The sequence below is a fragment of the Balaenoptera physalus genome (assembly GCF_965194825.1).
Source record: "Balaenoptera physalus genome assembly, chromosome: 10".
In the NCBI taxonomy this organism is placed as follows: Eukaryota; Metazoa; Chordata; class Mammalia; order Artiodactyla; family Balaenopteridae; genus Balaenoptera; species Balaenoptera physalus.
The window spans coordinates 110,581,992-110,598,716 of NC_138889.1; the positions used below are offsets into that span (position 1 = coordinate 110,581,992).

Genomic DNA, 16,725 nt, shown 5'->3' on the forward strand with positions numbered 1-16,725 from the left:
TCCCAGACGCCCTCAGCCCCTCATTGCTCCCAAACCTGACAATGACCTCCTGGGGTCATCAGTTTCTTGTAAAACATCATTGATCCCTTACCACGCACACACCGGGTACCACGTGGCGGGTACCGTGTGCTGTGTCCCGACGGCCCTTCCTCATTTCGTCCTCACCCCCCCTCTGTGACCGGCCCACGTGCAGCACGCGTGTTCAACAGGCTTTGTCCACAAGGGAGGGGACCAAGTGAGAAAGAAAAATGAGAAGAGAAGGTTTTGGAAAAGTGTTTTTAAAAAACACAACACACGCGCAAGCACAAACGTTCCTGGAACAGATTTCATCGTGTAACTTTAGCTTTATCTTGGACTTCATATCAGGGGGTGTCGTGGGTTGATTTACATCCTCGACACCGCTCCTACCCTCACCACCAAGATATGCCCGTGCCTTAATCCCCAGAATGAATGTGACTTTATTTGGCAAAAGGGTCTTCGCAGATATAACGAAGGGAAGGATCTCCAGGTGAGATCTTGCTGGCTTAGGGAGGGCCTGAAATCCAGCAACAAGTGTCCTTATGGGAGACAGGAAAGGAGAAAATATACGCAGACACAGATGAGGAGGCCCCGTGAAGATGGAAGCAGAGGCTGGGGTGATGCGGCCCCAAGGCCAGGAACGCCTGGAGCCCCCAGAATCCAGAAGAGGCAGGAGCTTCTCCGAGGGCCTTCAGAGGGAGCGGGGCCCTGCCCACACCTCCGTTTCAGACTTCTGGCCTCCAGAACCGGGAGAGGATACATTTCTGAGGCTTTTAATCTCCTGGCATGTGGTCACTTGTTACGGCAGCCCCAGGACACTCACACAAGGGTCGTGCACCATAATCTTCACTTTGGGTGCGGGGCCAGGTGCGTGCAGGTGAGGGGGACAGAGGCCTACAGAATCGACCTTGCAGGGTAACCGGAAGGGCCACTGGGCTCCATCGCTCAGCAGACCGGATGGGCAGCAGGTGGCCTGGACTTCAGAATCCCAGCTTGGGCAGCTCCCGGGTCTGCCCCCAACGTGCTGTGCGACCCACACAGTCCCTTAAGCTCTCTGAGCTGCCACCTCTTCTTCATGAAAAAAATACAACTAGCTCCGGAGTTTCGGGGAGGGAGTCAGATGCCCAGCTTTGCTCCCCCTCCAGCCCAGACGGGCCTGGCCTGCCTGCCGTGGCCGGGATGGAGCAAACCCTTGGAGGAGCATCTGGGGCCAGCTGTGAGCCGGGGTCGGGGTCCCACATCTGGGCTTCTCCTGGGTCACGCCAGGGCCATCTGCGAGCCTGGGTGGACCCAGGCAGCGTTTAGGGAGAGTCAGTACCCTGACCGGCTGGCCCCGGGCCGCTGCTGGGGCGACCCTCTGTCCCTCCCTGTCCAAGCGGTCCAGCCTCCCACCCGCGAGCACAGAAGGTCATGCAGCCCAGCATGTCCGCATCCCACCCCCGGCTGGAGGGCACACCAAAGAGAGTGATTCTCCTCGGTCCCAGGGGCCACCGGCCTGGGGGTGCAGTGCCCACTGCAGACAGCCCCCTCTGCTGGGGTCCCTGCCCTCCTCTTTCTCTCCCTTCCCCCCACCCCACCCCATGGCACTCCCTCCTGCCGCCCTGTGCCAGGAGGACGCCTTAGAGCCCACGAGGGGGTGGGAAGGCCACTGTGCAAACCGGGAGATGCTGGTGCCTGGCCTGGGGCTGGCGGTGAGCACCGTGAGGGGAGGTGGAGCGCCGGGGACATGGGATCCGTGAACGTGGGTGAGGTGGGCGGCGTAGGGGGCACAGCTTCCTGGCTGGAGAGAAGAGGTGGGTGGGGCGTCTTCTGCTGGGAGGGGACTCGGAAGAAGCAGGTTTGGAGGTAGGATGCTGGGATCCAGTTTGATCATGCCCAGCTGGCTTTGGGGCAGACACCCCTGTGGAGCTGCCGGCGGGAAGTTAGGTAAGTGGGCCCAGAGCCAGGGGAGGCCTGTGTGTCTGCCCTCCCTTCTGCTAGGTCTCCACCTCTGACCGCTCTTCCCAGGCGCTTTGACCCTGTCCTCCCAGCCCCGTGCCAGCAGCCCCACTGGGACCTCGTGTGGGGCTGATCACAGAGCCTGCACCTTGGCTGCTCTCAGGGATGCTGGGCATACAGTTGGCACTCGATACACGTCTAATGAAGGAGAGTCTCGCCACAGAGATCCAGTGGACGCAGCAAGCTCCCGGGCAGCCTTCTGGCCAGTACGGACTGGCCTGGTGTCCTTTCCCTCACTCCTCTGGCCTAACCCAGAACCCAAAACAACTGCTATTCCTTTTTCCAGGGTCACCGCCCCCAAGACCCTAAAATCCAGCCTGGCTCCCTTCAAGGAGCACCTCCTATTTGCCAGGTGCTGTGAGGCTGGGGCAGGGGAAAGGGGTGGGGTCACCGTCTCCGTGCTGGACCCAGGACGGAGGTACGAGCTCGTCCAGGGGCAGGAGGAGAGCCGGGTGTCACATCTACATGCGGTGTGTTTGAGGGACTCACGGTGGGGCTCCGAGGGGCATGGGAGCCTGTGTGGACTCTGGGGCACGGTAGTACCGCCCTGGAGAGGGAGGACTTGCTGGAGGGCAGCTCACGCATCCCAGGACGGGCGGCGGTGGCATTACAGACATCTGGGGTGAGAAACCCCCATGCCTCTCCCCGAGCCCTGGCAGGGCTGGGTGAGGAGTGAGTGAGACGGGGGTGAGGAACGTCCGTGAGCAGGGGCCAGCTGCCCTCTCGGACGGGGAGCTCACTCCCACACGCAGCACACGTCTGCAGCAGCTCCTGGGTTGACCAGCTCTTTGAATTTGGCCCCAGGGAGGAGGTGACCGCCGCTCTTAGGAGAATCTGGCCTCTGTTAGTGACGACAGCTGCCAGGGAGCTGAGAAGGGGCTCTGCTGGGTGGCGCCTCCCACTGGTGGGCCCGAGGAGCTGTCGGGAGCTGGTGGACCCAGCACAATGTCGACCACCTTGCTCCCGGCTGGGCCCTGCTTCTGCCATCACTCAGGCCCCAAGTTGCAACTCTCCAAACAACCCTTTGGAGTGAGAACCAGGTCCAGCTAGGAAGGGACACTTCTAACTGACCCAGGGTGCCCCCAGCGCCTCTGGGACCCCGCCCCACCTCTTGTGTCCTGCCAGGGGGCACACGGAGCAGGCTGTCCTGGCCCCATCGTATACACGAGGAGCCTGAGGGTCAGAGGGGTTCCAGACCTGGGCGGAACCCGGAGGAGGCTGGGCTCGAATCCAGGTCTCTGAGCCCCATTCCAGGGCCCTTCCCAGTGCCCCCCATCATGCCAACCCTGCCCCCCAGGGCAAGGCTGCCAGCAGGTCCCCAGAGGCCATTTCTGCCGTCCACCTGCCTTGATCTCTGCTCTAGAGCAGCTCCTGGCATTCCGAGGTCCACCTGTGGCCCAGCCTAGTATGGGGCAGGCCTCCCGCTCTTCTCCCGAACCCGGAGGGGTCAGGGGCTGGGTGGCAGTCCAGGGCTGTGGGAGGCTTAGCAGGAAGGAAGCCCCTCGCCCTCAGAGCTGCCCCCAATCCTGGGAGCCAGGAGGGGGGCACCACCCTCTGAGCCCCAGATCCCTTTGGCTCCGCGCTGGGGGATGAGGGGGAGGCGACAATCCCCCCTCCCTGCCGTGCTGGCGGCTGAGGCCAGCTTCCTGGGGGTCAGCCGCACATGAGATTCCAGCAGCATCTATGAGTGAGGGGGCGGGAGGAGCGCTGCCCTCTCGGGACTCCAGTCCCCAGGCAGGTGCTGCCCCCTGGTGGGCAGTCCCTGCAACCGCGTTGTGGGCATCTCCAGTTTGGCTCAGGCCAGGAGTCCCTCATTCCGACAGAACATCCCCCGGGGGCTCCTGTCCAAGCAGGGCCCCTGCTAGTATCTCTGTCTCCTGGGGGTGGAGGGTGTCAACTCCTGCCCAAGAGACTCCCAGGTGGGCACCTGCCAGGGGGCCTCGAAGGATTCCAGGAACCGCCTCTCTGGGGCAGGGTCACGGGGGCACCGACAGCATCCTGCATTCACAGGCAAACAGGGTCTGCTCACCTGCCCCAGGTACCCAGCGCTGGGCCCGGCTGGGGGTGGGCAGGAGCAGCCACCTTCCTGAAGCCCCTCTCCCTACAGCCCTGAATTCGACTCTGCGGGGCTGCTCCCGGGGCCCCGCTCAGATGTGGGAATGTGGGCTAGACTCCGTGTGAACAGGTGGCGCAGGTGTGGTTCAGACCCAGGCCGAGGTCTCCCAGTCTGCCCTTCTCCCACCTGGGCCTGGGCACTGGGAGAGTCCAGTCGATGGGGAAAGCCCTTCCGAGCACCTGTTGTGAGGACAGAAGGGACGAGGAGACACCCACCCTCCGAGAGGGAGGCAGCCGACAGCAGCCTGAGTCCACAGCACTGTGGCCACCAGCCCCAGCCTCCAGCTCGGCGCCAGAAGTGCATCCGGGGGTGGAGCCTGAGGCACAGCTGGGCCCGACGGGTCCCCTCATGGGGAGCAGAGCGGTCTCACGCTGAGAGTGGCCGGCGCATCAGCGGAGCCCAGGAGTCACCCTGAGTCAGCACATCCCCTCCCGCGGCTGCCCGAGTCCATTACAAGGTTCTGTCGTCCGAGCCTCGCACCCACCTGGGGCGGGGGCTCTTGTTGTGGCTCCATTTTTCAGATGCGGAAACTGAGGCGCAGGGTGACCAGGCAGCTGTTTAAGGCGGGGGCTGGGGTGGGGGGGAGATGGGGGGGCACGTGCAGGCGGCCAGCGGGCCTCCGAGGCCGCCTCTCCTGCGCGTGGGGTGGGGTCAGGTTTGGAATTTCCTGTTGCTCCTCACCTTTGAGTGGTGTCGGCAGCCAGGCGGTGCCAGGCTGGGAAGTCTCTCTGGAGGCTCCACACCCAGCACACCTGGTATTTTTATTCCCGTGTAAGTCTGATGCCAGGAGAACGTGGTTAAGGCCCTGCTGTTTCCTTCCATGCCCAGGGTCAAGGGATCCCTTATCTGGCGAGATCTTATCTGCATGTCCTCGCTGGATTCTGGAGCTGGCTCCTGGAGGTACAGGAGGCCCAGGCGGGCGATCCAGGGTACCAAGGATTGGCCCAGAGGGGTGGGGCCTCCCGCCTCTGGGCCCCGCCTCTGTCCCCTCCCCCCAGCACCGCTTCCCTACGAGGTCTTTCCCTCTTGCTCACCTGCCCACTCTCCACAGCACTGGAGGTGTCAGGCAATAAAAGGGAGATAGAAAGGAAGTCAGAACAAGCAGGAGTTGAGCGGAGAGGAGAGGAGAGGGGAGGGAAGAGGAGGGGTAGGCTTTCCAGGGCCCCAGGGAGCTATTTCAGCCCTGGGTTATACAAACTGGCTCTGAGCTTCCTAGCAGCCAGGGTAAAAGGGAAAGAAGTTGAAGGAAGGTGGAGTCAGAATAGGAGACTGGTCTCATGCACAGAGCCTAGACCATTCCCTAGACGTTGTTTCACTAATCCTTTCTGCCCTCAGCCTTCCCTGACATGAACCTTCTTTGAAAAGGACGAGACAGTGCAAACGTCACGTTCCATGACAGGGCATGCGTGCACACTCCTGCATGTCCGTTCACATGTCCTTTCCTGCAGCAAACACTCACTGGGCACCTACTATGTCCAGGCCTGTGCTAGGTGCCGGGGAGATGGTGGTCAGCAAGACAGGCGTGGTCCCTACCCTCAGGACCTCATCAGCTCAGAGGAAGATGACAGTAAACAAATAACGCAAAGGAAAACAATTCCATGTCATCAAGCATTTGATGCCTCCTCCTTGGACCTGGAGGAGCCGAGGTCCCGGCACGTCTGAACAAGAGGACACAGTGAAGAAGGACTAAGCCGTTGGGCCTGCAACAGAGCTGGGAGTGTAAGCACCTGGAGACCAGGGCTGCAGGGAGGGAGGGAGAGGGCGAGGGGCTGGGGCCCCGGGGAGGTGTGGCCAGGGCAGCAGCGTGCTGTGCCCGCATCCAAGAGGCAGAGGGGATGGCACGCACTGCTCTCCCTGCAGACTGCGGGCACCGCCGGCTGCAGGGCCCCTGCCCAGCCTTCAATCGCTCTGTGCCTCAGTTTCCTCATCTGTAAGAAGAGCTGGTGTGGGGATTCTGTAGTTAATACCGACAAGGTGCTGAGTTTGGGGTCTGGGACGTGCCGCGTGCACAAAAGCAGGAGCTGAGGCTGTTTCTGGGGACTGTGACACTGAAGGTGAAGTTTCTCCTGCTCTGTTCTCCCTGAAACTTCCGGCCCAACGCAGGCTCACAGCCCTGGGTCAGGATGGTTTGGGGGATGAAAAGGGAGCTGTGTGGGGCGGGGCTGTCTTGTGAGTAACAGGGCTTTGCTCCACGCCCGGGGTGGGGGGGGGGCGCCTAGGAGACATCCTTCAGGTGGAGGGGCTCCGGCCACGCTCCATGGCTGGGGCGGGGGAGGGGCGACATCAGGAACTGTCAAGAATTACCAGCACCAGTTCTGTGAGAGCAAAACTGCATTTTCACGGAGTCCCGTGTTATCCAACGACGCATCATGCAGAAACATGGTTTCAATGGGGAAAAGGAGGCAAGCAACGGGAGAAGGTCCGATTTGAAAAGCAAATTGCATCCTTCTGTGGGAATTTCAATATTGCAGGTGGGTTTTGCAGCAGTAAACCTACTTTTGCAAGGCCAGAGGAAAGGACTGCGTTCACCAGAGCTGCCCTACCCAAATCTAAATAGCCTGGGACTCCATCGACCTTCCAGACTGCAAGGACATTCCCTTTAAAACCACCCCCCCCCCACTACTTGCTCCCAACTCCTCACTATGGCCTCCAAGCCCCCCGACTAGTCCCTGCCCACCTCTCCATTACCTCATACCCCCTTGATGTGCCCCCCACCCTGCACCAGCCACTCTGGCTTTCTTGCTGTTCCTCAAGCATGGCAGGCTAGTTCTGGCCTCAGGACCTTTGCACTTGCTGTTCTGTCTGCCCGGAATGCCTTTCCCCCAGAAAGTCACCCTCCTGCCTCTCAACCTCCATAACGCTGCCTCTGGAGTGCCTTTCCTCAACGGCAAGACCATTCTCTGCTCTGTGTCCAGACCCCAGCATATAATAGGACTCAATACCTACTTGAGTATTGCATTGAACAAAGACACAAAACACTCGTTGTTTTACTTTTAAGGCCGCAAATGGAAATCAATTGCAACCCAGTTCCTAGACTCCTGGACTTACTCCTGCTCCAGCCCCGCTTCCCTGACCTGGGGGGTGCCAGCTCCCAGCTGGCCCACATTGTGCTCCGAGCAACACAAACCATATTCCCTGATTGATCCGTGTCTCCAGGTCTGGATCTGACCCTGGGGGCTGTGGCTAGCTTAGCACTCTCCGAAAAACTAGACCCGCCGCTGGGGGGCAGCATGGTGTCGTGGGAAAAAGCGGGAAGCTTCAGGGGACCTGATTCTGGATGCAGCCCCTGCCCCTTCATGAGACTGGTGACACTGGCCCAGTCACTTCTGTTCCCAAGCTTCAGAGATTCCCTCCACAAAGTGGGGCTAGGACGCTTCCGTGCCAGGCAGATGCGCTTGCTGGCCGTGAAAGGCCAGGGCCCTGTGCCACCCGAGATAATTTCAGACAGACTGGGGACCATGGCTCCCAGGCCATTTTCAACATTCGAAAAGTTACAGGGGAAAAAAGCAACAGTTTAAAAATAGGAGGACACATGTCCAAAAGAACGTTGTATTATTTCCCACTGGGTCTCTCTTGGCAGGCTCTGGCTGGGAGGAGCAGGGACAGGCCATGGCGAGGCCATCTCGCTATCAAGAGCTCTTTGGGGGCTCAGAATCCTAAGCCCCTGGCCCCCAGCCTTTGCCCCCTCCTTGGACAGCCAGGGAAAACTGAGGCTGCTTCAGTGTCCCCACAAGGCTGCCTCAGGCTGGCTTTGGGGTCTGGGCAGAGGTGGGCTCGTGACCCCCTTCATTTAGAGGGCAGTAACCCACTTCCTAGAACGGGACCTGCATTCGTGTCCTACGCTGCTGTCACAAATGACCCCAGATTTACCGACTTGAAACGACACAGATTTATTCTCTTGCGCTTCTAGAGATCAGATGTCTCACTGGGCTAAAATCAAGGCATCAGCAAGGCTGGTTCCCTCGGGAAGCTCCAGGGAGAACCCATTCCTCGCCTTTTCCAGTTTCTGGAGTCGCCCACGTCCCTTGGTGTGTGGCCCCCTCCTCCCTCTTCAAAGGCAGCAGTGCAGCGTCTTCAAGTCGCTCTCCCTCTCTCCAGCCTCTGCTTCAGCATCACATCTTTTCTCTGACTCTGACCCTCCCGCCTCCGTCTTGTAAGGTCCCTTGTGGGGCCCACCTGGGCGATCCAAGGAAAGCTCCCCTCTCCGCTCAAGTTCATCACATCCAGAAAGTCCCTTTTGCCACATAAGGTCGCATATGTGACCTGGGTTCTGGGCATTAGGATGTGGATATCTTTGGGGGGGTCCTTTTTTCAGCCTACCACAGACCCTGTACACTGTTGGTGCCCAAGGGACTTATTATAATAACAGGTACCAATTGCATGCCGGGGGTATTGCCCTCCTGAGGATTTCTATTCTGGCACCAGTTTTTTGAGGCAGGTAGTATTATTCCAGATCCCAGGGCACCGGCCACCAGAACACAAACACTCAGCTAGCCAGGACTTTCTCCAGGCTTTCCTGGGGGCCCGCTGCAGCATGCCCCTCACCCCACAAGACGTTCCCCACGAGGCATCTGCTCAGGGCCCTGGACCATTGGGGTGAAATCTTCAGGGAAGGGTGACCCTCCGATGCAGGTGTCTGGGACGGTCGCTCCACCCCATGAGCCTCAGTTTCCCCGTTTGTAAATGGGAAGGGTGGGGCTGGGGGGTCACGTGGGAGACTGGGGTCAAGTCTGGATTCTGTTAGCTGCAGGCAGAGTGCCCAGGCCAGGCGTCTGTGAACAGGCCAGCGGCCCTGCCTTAGAGGGCGTTGGAGGATGACATGTAATAATGTCCCCCAACCCCCGAACACAAGGCCATTGGCTCACGCAGCCTCACTCGGGAGGTCTCGTGTGAACACACTTTCTTTCTCAGCCTCCGAGGGCCTTGAGGCAAAGTTGTGCAATGGAAAAGTTAGTATTACAGGCCGATTGACAGAGGTTCTCTCCACCACCAGGGGGCAGCATTGGCCCTCACTGCTGAGCCTTCCTCGTGGGGGCCCAGCGGCACCCACCCCACCCGCCAAGGGCAGAGGCCTCTGGGTTCGCGGGGTGTGGACCCTGAAAGCCTGCCTGGCCCTTCCCAGACACTACGTCCCTGTTCCCACCTAAGGAGTGGCTCCCAAGGTTGACTAGAACCTCGAAAGGCCCCGGTGGGCCGTCCTCCCGGCCTGGGTCCCTGCTGTGAAATCTCACGGACGCTCCTCGGCTTTTATGCTCCCCGACCCCCTTCCTGAGCCCCCCTTCCTTGACCCCATCCTGGTCTCCCCCCTCCCCCAGGCTGCTGTCCCCCTGGTTCACACCAGGCCTCACCCAGAGAGGACTGGGGGGCCCTGGCGCCCGGATGGTGGAGCCCCCAAGGGTGATGGTCCTCCTGAGCTGTGTTCCGCTCACAGCCCTTTCACTCCAGCTGGCCCGGCTCCCTGGTGCTCCCACACACGTGCACACACACACACGTGCGCACACACGTGCACATACCGGCACTCACGCATGTGCACACATACCCAGACACACGGCACACTCACACATGTGCACACACCCACTCACACGCGCACACACGGCACCCCAGCGTTCTAGGGCCCTCTCTGTGTTGTCACCCCCGGGGTTCTTCCTCCCCAGCGACCCCCGGAGGCTCCCTGTGTCCTGAGCTCCTCTTGGGGTGACTCCTCCCTCGGGGTCCCCCTCCCCCCTCCAGCCTTGGAGCCTCTCCAGAGCTCCCAGCAAGCCGGCGTGTGCCGGGCCCCCCAGGAGGACCAGCTCGGGCCCTTTTCTTTCTTTTCGTCTGTTTCCTCAGCTGCCCCGCAGCAGGGGTGCAGCAGGGGTACAACAGGGGTGCGGGGAGGGGTGGTGCCCTCCCCACCTCCCGGAAACTTGATGCACGCATCCTGCCCCACAAAGTGTGTCTGCAAAGAGCTTGCAGCCCGTGAGCCTCCCAAGCCCTGTGCCATATGTGGGAGGTGGTGGGGAGCGTCCCCACGCTCTCTGGGATGGACCGTCTCTACGTTGCACCTGCAGCGCATGGCTGGGGAGAGGTAAGGAAAGGCTCGGTCCAGGCCCCGTGCTGGGTCCCGGACCAAGGGTAGGTCCTGCAGCCCCAGGCATATCTGAGCTCCATCCTCCTCCCCAGGAGACGGGGCAGAGCTGCCTCCCCAGGGGCCCGAGGAGTCCGGGGCAGCCTCTGAGGTTCTAGCTCACAGCTCACCTCCAGTCATGAGATGCTTGTCCTGTGGGATCCGCTACTGAGACGTTGACCCCCTCCCCACTTCTGACAGGTGGGGAAGGGGCACTGGGTTCCTGGGTCACTCACAGCTTCCTGGCTTCTCAGGACCCCAGGCTCACCACCACCCTTTGTCAGAAGATAAATGCATTTCCCTTCAAGAAATAAAGCCGGTGACCCCGAAAGGAAGGGGAAGGAGGCCAGGCTCAGACTGGGAGGGGGAGCGGCCAGGTGGGCAGTGGGCACCCTGAGAGGGGGCTGCAGGCTGGGGACTCTCGGCCTGCGGGGCCCCGTCTGTGGCCTCGGTCTTGCTGCCCACCCACGGCAGGCCTCCAAGACCACAGGAGCGCTGAGCCCTTGACCAGCTCTCTCGGCTGTGTGGCCCCAGCCAGGGACCCTGGGGGAGGCGGGGGTGGGAGAGCCAGGCCCCCGGCCCGCAGTGGCTCCACAGTCCGGCTGAGAGATGTGACTGAACAAGGGGGTGGGTGTGTCTTCCTGATGGGTGGATGGGTGGATTCAGCTGCCGGAAGGGGTGGCACGGCACACGCCCGGGGAGTGCAGGCCCAGAGGCTGGAAAGTCCCCGGTGTGCCCAGGGATTAAGGAACAGGGGACAGGACCAGAAGCAGGTATCTGCATCACTGTGCCCGCCTGAGAGCCAGACTAGGGGGTTGAGCAATCCTTTCCAGATAATGGGTGTGTGGAAAGCCGGCTCCTTATTCCCGCAGGCTCGGTTTGGGCACGGTGCCCACCTGGGAGACTGACGGTAATACTCCAGCAACATCTCTAACTGTCCCCTGCCCCGGTGTCTCCTCCGCGTGGCCTCATCAGCTGTCACCATCCCCCATCCTGCTTCTCTAAGAGGCCGAGGTGGTCTCAAGCCAGCTGCTGGCTCTGGGCACAGCTCCTGGCCTCTCAGGGCGCCCAGAGCCTCATGGCCTCCAGGTAGAAGCAGGTGGACGCCTGGGACCTGAGAACAGACAGAACGTGTCCCAAAAAACCCGCTCTAGGAACAACATTCTCGGGTTGGTTCTGGGAACTTGCCACTCCAGAAGGCCCAGGGGACCCGAGGCTGCTGGGAATGGCCTGGGGGAGGTGGAAGGTGGAGCTGGGTGCCCTGGTCATGTCCTGGCACCTTCCCTGCAAGAGGCCTCTGGACTTAGGAGGGCACCTGGACTGAGGTCCCACAGGGATCTGAACGCCCTGACCCTGACCTTGACCCTGACCCTGACCTTGACCCTGACCCTGACCCTGACCTTGACCCTGACCCTGACCCTGACCCCGACCCCGAGCGGGGTTGTGTGGATCCTGGTGGCCGGAACCTGCTCCTCTAGGGGCCCATGTGAGGGGGCGTCGGAGGGCAACAGAGGATCGGGGTTCTCAGCGGCCCCTTTCCACGCTAAGAGGGATTTTAGCCTCTGCAGATGTTATGGTTGAATTGTGTTCCCCACAACCCAGATTCGTCTGTTGAAGTCCTAACCCCCGTTACCTCAGAATATGACCTTATTTGGAAATAGGGTCGTTGCAGATGTAATTAGCTAAGATGAGGTCGTACTGGGGCATGGTGGCCCCTAAGCCAATATGAGTGGTGTCCTTATAACGAGGGGAAACGGAGACAGACGCTCACACAGGGAGAACCCAGGTGAAGACTGACGTGACACAGCCGCAAGGAAAGGAACCAGCAGGACGCAGGAGAGAGGCCTGGCTGGACCATCCCGAGCAGCTGAGGGGAGAGCGCCAGCCCTGCCCACACCTTGACCTTGGACTGCCAGCCTCCAGAACCATGAAAGAAGAAATTTCTGTTGTTTAAGCCACTCCATTTGTGACACTTTGTTTCGAGAGTCCCAGGACACTAATGCAGCAGCTATGGAGAACCCGCCATTAACTCCGGTCACCCCGGACCTGTGAGATAGCAGGTGGTGGGTGGGGGCAGAAAGGGATTTATTATTTGAACCCCACCCTCTTCTAAGAGCTGCAGTAGCATGGGGCATCTCTTTCCTCCTGGAAGCTGCCCCCCAACTCCCCAAGACCCCCCATCACCCCCAAGACCAAAGTCCCCTCTACCCACAGCCAAGGGGTTCCCTGAGCCATTGTTCTCCTGGGGCTGCAAGGTGTCCAGTCCATAGGGACATGTGAGATGACAGTGCCTCAGTGGATGGACGGATAGGTAGCTGGATGTTTGGTAGATAGATGGGTGGATGGATGAATGGATAGATGTTTGGTAGATGGATGGATGGATGTTTAATGAATGGGTGTTTGGTGGATGGATGGATGGATGGATGGTTGGATGGATGTTTGATGGATGGATGGATGGATGTTTGCTAGATGGATGGATGGATGTTTGATGGATGGATGGATGGAGGTTTGGTAGATGGATGGATGGATAGATGTTTGGTAGATGGATTGATGGATGTTTAATGGATGGATGTTTGATGGATGGATGGATGGATGGATGTTTGCTAGATGGATGGATGGATGTTTGATGGATGGGTAGATGGATGAATGGATGGATGGATGGATGTTTGGTGGATGGATGTTAGATGGATGGATGGATGGATGTTTGCTAGATGGATGGATGGATGGATGGATGTTTGGATGGGAAGCTGCTAGTCTTATGGCCTCACTCCTGTGTCACTTTGCCTGGGGTATGAACACCATGGGAGGCACTCTTAGTGCAACAATCTTGTTGGCCATGAGTATGCAGACTGACACAGGCTGTTGGGTTTGTGCGACTGCCCTCCAGCAATTTCCATGCCAGTTGCCAGGTGAGATTTTTCACTAGTTCCCTGGCTTCGAAATGTGGAAAAACAAGCTACATCATCCCCAAGCCTGCAAGCCTCTCCGACCACAGCAGGCATCGCAGCCGGCATCCCACGCTCCCCCAGGTGTCCCGTGTCGGCCGCACTGGACGCTGGCCTGAGGAGAGAGCCCTGCCTCGCCGGCGCATGTTGCTGGGCCAGATTTCTAAACTCGGCTCTGACAAGCATTAAATTTATGATGGAGTTTATTTAAAGGAGGAAGCGGCAATAAAGTGCAACACCCAGGAAGTGATGAGCTGAGAGCTCCAAGGCAGACACAAAACAGGTACCGACAAACACAGGACGCGTTATTTAAAATTCCCCCCGCTGACAGATCGGACGGCCGAGTGGGCCAGACACCGCTCAGAGGAGATGAAAAGAGCTTATTTCCTTCCTCTGGATAAACACACCAGCAGCCAGATCCTTCTGTGATGATAAATGGTTTCCTCCTGTCATCAGTGCGGGGGGTCACGCCTCCCGACTGGCCAGAACCTGTGGTCCATCAGGGGCCCCGGAAAGGGCAGCGACAGGAAGGTACTCCTGCATAAGAATTCCCACAAGCCCGGCCTGTCTTCAGGCACCGAGGTGCTGCTTATCTCACTCCAGACACATCACAATTCTCAAAACACAGGAAGATGCAGAGGGGTTGGGTGCGGCGGGGAGGGTGCAGCTCTGACATCCTGCCCGGGGCCAGGACTGTGGGATTGAAGGTCCTCCCTGGACGAGATTCTAGGAGGAAAGGAGCAGGGGCAGGGAGGCAACTTCCCTGCTCCACGGGGCAGGACGATGCCGTGGGCCCTCGTTGCGGAAGTGAGGATTCAGCTCTGTCTCCCCAGGACCAGGGACCGGCTTTGGTTGGAGTCCGAGTGCCAGGCCTGGTGGGAAGGCAGTCACCCTACAGCAGGCACGCATCGCTGCCCGGGCTGAGACTGCTTCAGGAGGAAATTGGTTTGAAGGATAAGCAGAGCTTGGAGCAACCCGCCGCCGCCCCCCCCCCCCCCACAGCCCCAAATGGTGCTTTCAAACAAAATCCAATGAGGTTATTTATAAAAGGCCAAATTGCTGGCAGATGCACCACCTCCTGGGGCTGGAGGAAAGGAAGGAGTCAGAGCCCAGCTCGAGGCTTGCAGTGATCCGTTTGCTGCCCCATCCTCCTCTACACCAGAGATGCATCTGTGCTTTCCTCTTCCCTGGGCTCACCTGGGGGTGGGCAGAAGCCAGGACGGAGGCCTGGGTCTAAAGAAAACTCCCCCCCACGCCCCCCAGGGGGCAGCATCCCGCCTGCCGAGCCGGCTTCCCCAGGGCAGCTCCTTGCTCTCCAGGGGTAGGAAGCAAGAGTGCGCACGCGAAGGAATGAAACTTTGACACCCTTACGGCATGGATGACCCTGGAAACCATTCTGCTCAGTGAGAGTAGCCGGACTCAAAGGCCACACATCGCACGATCCCGTGTATATGAAACATCCAGAATCGGCAAATCCATAGAGACAGAATGCAGATTGAGGGGTGCTGCCAGAGCCTGGGGTTAGAGAAAACGGGGAGTGATTACTTAATAGGTGTGGGGTTTCCTTTGGGGGTAATGAAAATGTTTTGAACTTGATAGAGGTGGTGGTCATACCACGCTGGGAATGCACAAAATGCCACTGCATTGTTGACCTGAAAATGATTAATTTTATGTTATGTGAATTTGACCTCAAAATTTTTTTAAAATGCAGGAGGGGATCAGCGTGGCCTCTGGAGGGACCTGCGTGGCGCCACCTGGCTCCTTGGCTCAGACAGGTAGCCACGTGTGCAGCCCCCGGAGGAGAGAGGCACACAGATAGCCACCTTCAGTGGCAGTTGTTAACACATCGGACAGTCTGAGCTCTAGGCCCAAGAGATGGCGGTATCTGGGGACTCAGACCCCACTCCACTGCTTATGGGTGACTGGACCAGATGACTGGCCTTCAAGAATCCTGTCTTCACATCTATAAAATGGAATCCACAAAGACACAACACCAGAAAGCACAGGGCCCCGGATCCAGCTTGAAGCCGGGCTCTGCTCACGGGCCATTGCCCTTAGCCTAGCTCCCTCGTGGTGCTTCTGATTGGGGTGTGGACGAAGAATGTCGCCCGCCATATCGGGAAACCAAGGATGTTGCAGCCGTCCAGCCAGCAACCATTGCAGCCAAAACCCCCCACTGTGCACCCTGAAAGGATTCAGGATGGAGGAAAGCAGGATGCTGGCCCTAGATAGTTGTGGTGCTTATCAAAGGGATGATTTCAATCTTCCCAGACATAAAAAAGTGCTAAATTCATTAACTTGAGATGTCTGGTTTTTCTTTAATTAACAGTAATCTCTTGATGTACCAACTACCTGGTTTTTGTTTCAAAACCCCCTGTACCTCCTGGTTTCTCCCCTGCCTCTCCGGGGCAGTTCCTCAGGGCTGTCTGAGAGGCAGCCTCTGGGGCTTGAGTTCTCAGCAAGTCCGCCGAATAAAACATAAACAACTTTTAGGTTGTGCTTTTTTTTTTTTCTTCCAGTCGATAGGGGCCCCGTCTTACCTTTCCTGCCAGACAGTCACGGTCCCAGAATCAGGGCTGTGTCTGTCACCCGGGCTGGCAGCAAGTGGGCCAGAAGAGGCCGCCAGGAGACCCTGTTTGAGAAATGCTTTCACTCCCTTGACACCCGGCGGGACCCCATCCTTGGCCCCAGCAGGAAATGATCCTCCTGGAGACCAAGGGTAAAAAAAAGAATGTTATTTAAGAAACTTGTCAGGCTTTATTATTATTATTTTTTTTAATACGAAGAGAATGTTCAAGCCTTCCCACCAAGGAATAATAAGATTAAGGAATTTGAAAGAGGTGGCTGGTGACATATATTGTACATACGCTTCATGGGAGGAGCTGCCGGGGAGCCCTGTGAGGGCTGAGCTTCCCTTTGTAGCCTCACTCGGGAATGGCAAAGCCGATTCGGATGTAACCAGAAGGATATCAACACGCTCGCCTGCCAGGCCCTTGCAGGCCCTTCCAGCCGCTCACCTTGCTTGGCGATCCAGCTGCTGCAGGATGTAAGAGCAATAATGGCTAAGACAGACTGGCCTCTTTCCTCCTGGACACAGAGCCGGCCCACGTGTCCCAGCCTCCCTGCCCTTAACGTGGCCTCAGCCTGTGGGTGGAGATTCCGGCCCAGAGGAACCTCCCTGGAATCCCCCATCTGCAGAGGACCCAAGGGGAAGACTCTGAAGCCCTAAGAGGGCCACAAGCTGGAAGGAGCCTGGATCCCCAAATGACTTCGTGGAGCAGACCCTCTCTCCTTCACCTTCCCGCGCTGGATTGTGATATGAGAGAGAAATAACCTTCATTGTGTTAAGCGCTCCACATTTGGGTTGTTAAGGGCAGTGGCTGGCTTGTGCACTGATGCTCATAGCTACAAGTAGTCAAGCTCTTGCCACCAAACAGGGTTCTAAGCACTTTTGGTGAAAAAAATATATATATATATACAAGAACCACAAGTCTGTTCTCTATGTCTGAGTCTGCTTCTCTTTCGTAGATAAGTTCATTTGT

The 16,725-nt window shown here is 58.6% G+C and overlaps 1 long non-coding RNA gene across 1 annotated transcript in view; it reads left to right on the top strand.

Moving 5' to 3' along the window:
- LOC309668194 overlaps positions 1 to 15,673 on the top strand; it is a 29,124-nt gene extending 13,451 nt beyond the window's left edge. Inside the window, exon 4 of the long non-coding RNA XR_014268114.1 lies at positions 14,895 to 15,673. This is a non-coding gene — a long non-coding RNA (uncharacterized lncRNA). The remainder of the gene's footprint in view (positions 1 to 14,894) is intronic.
- Positions 15,674 to 16,725: the final 1,052 nt, after the last annotated feature.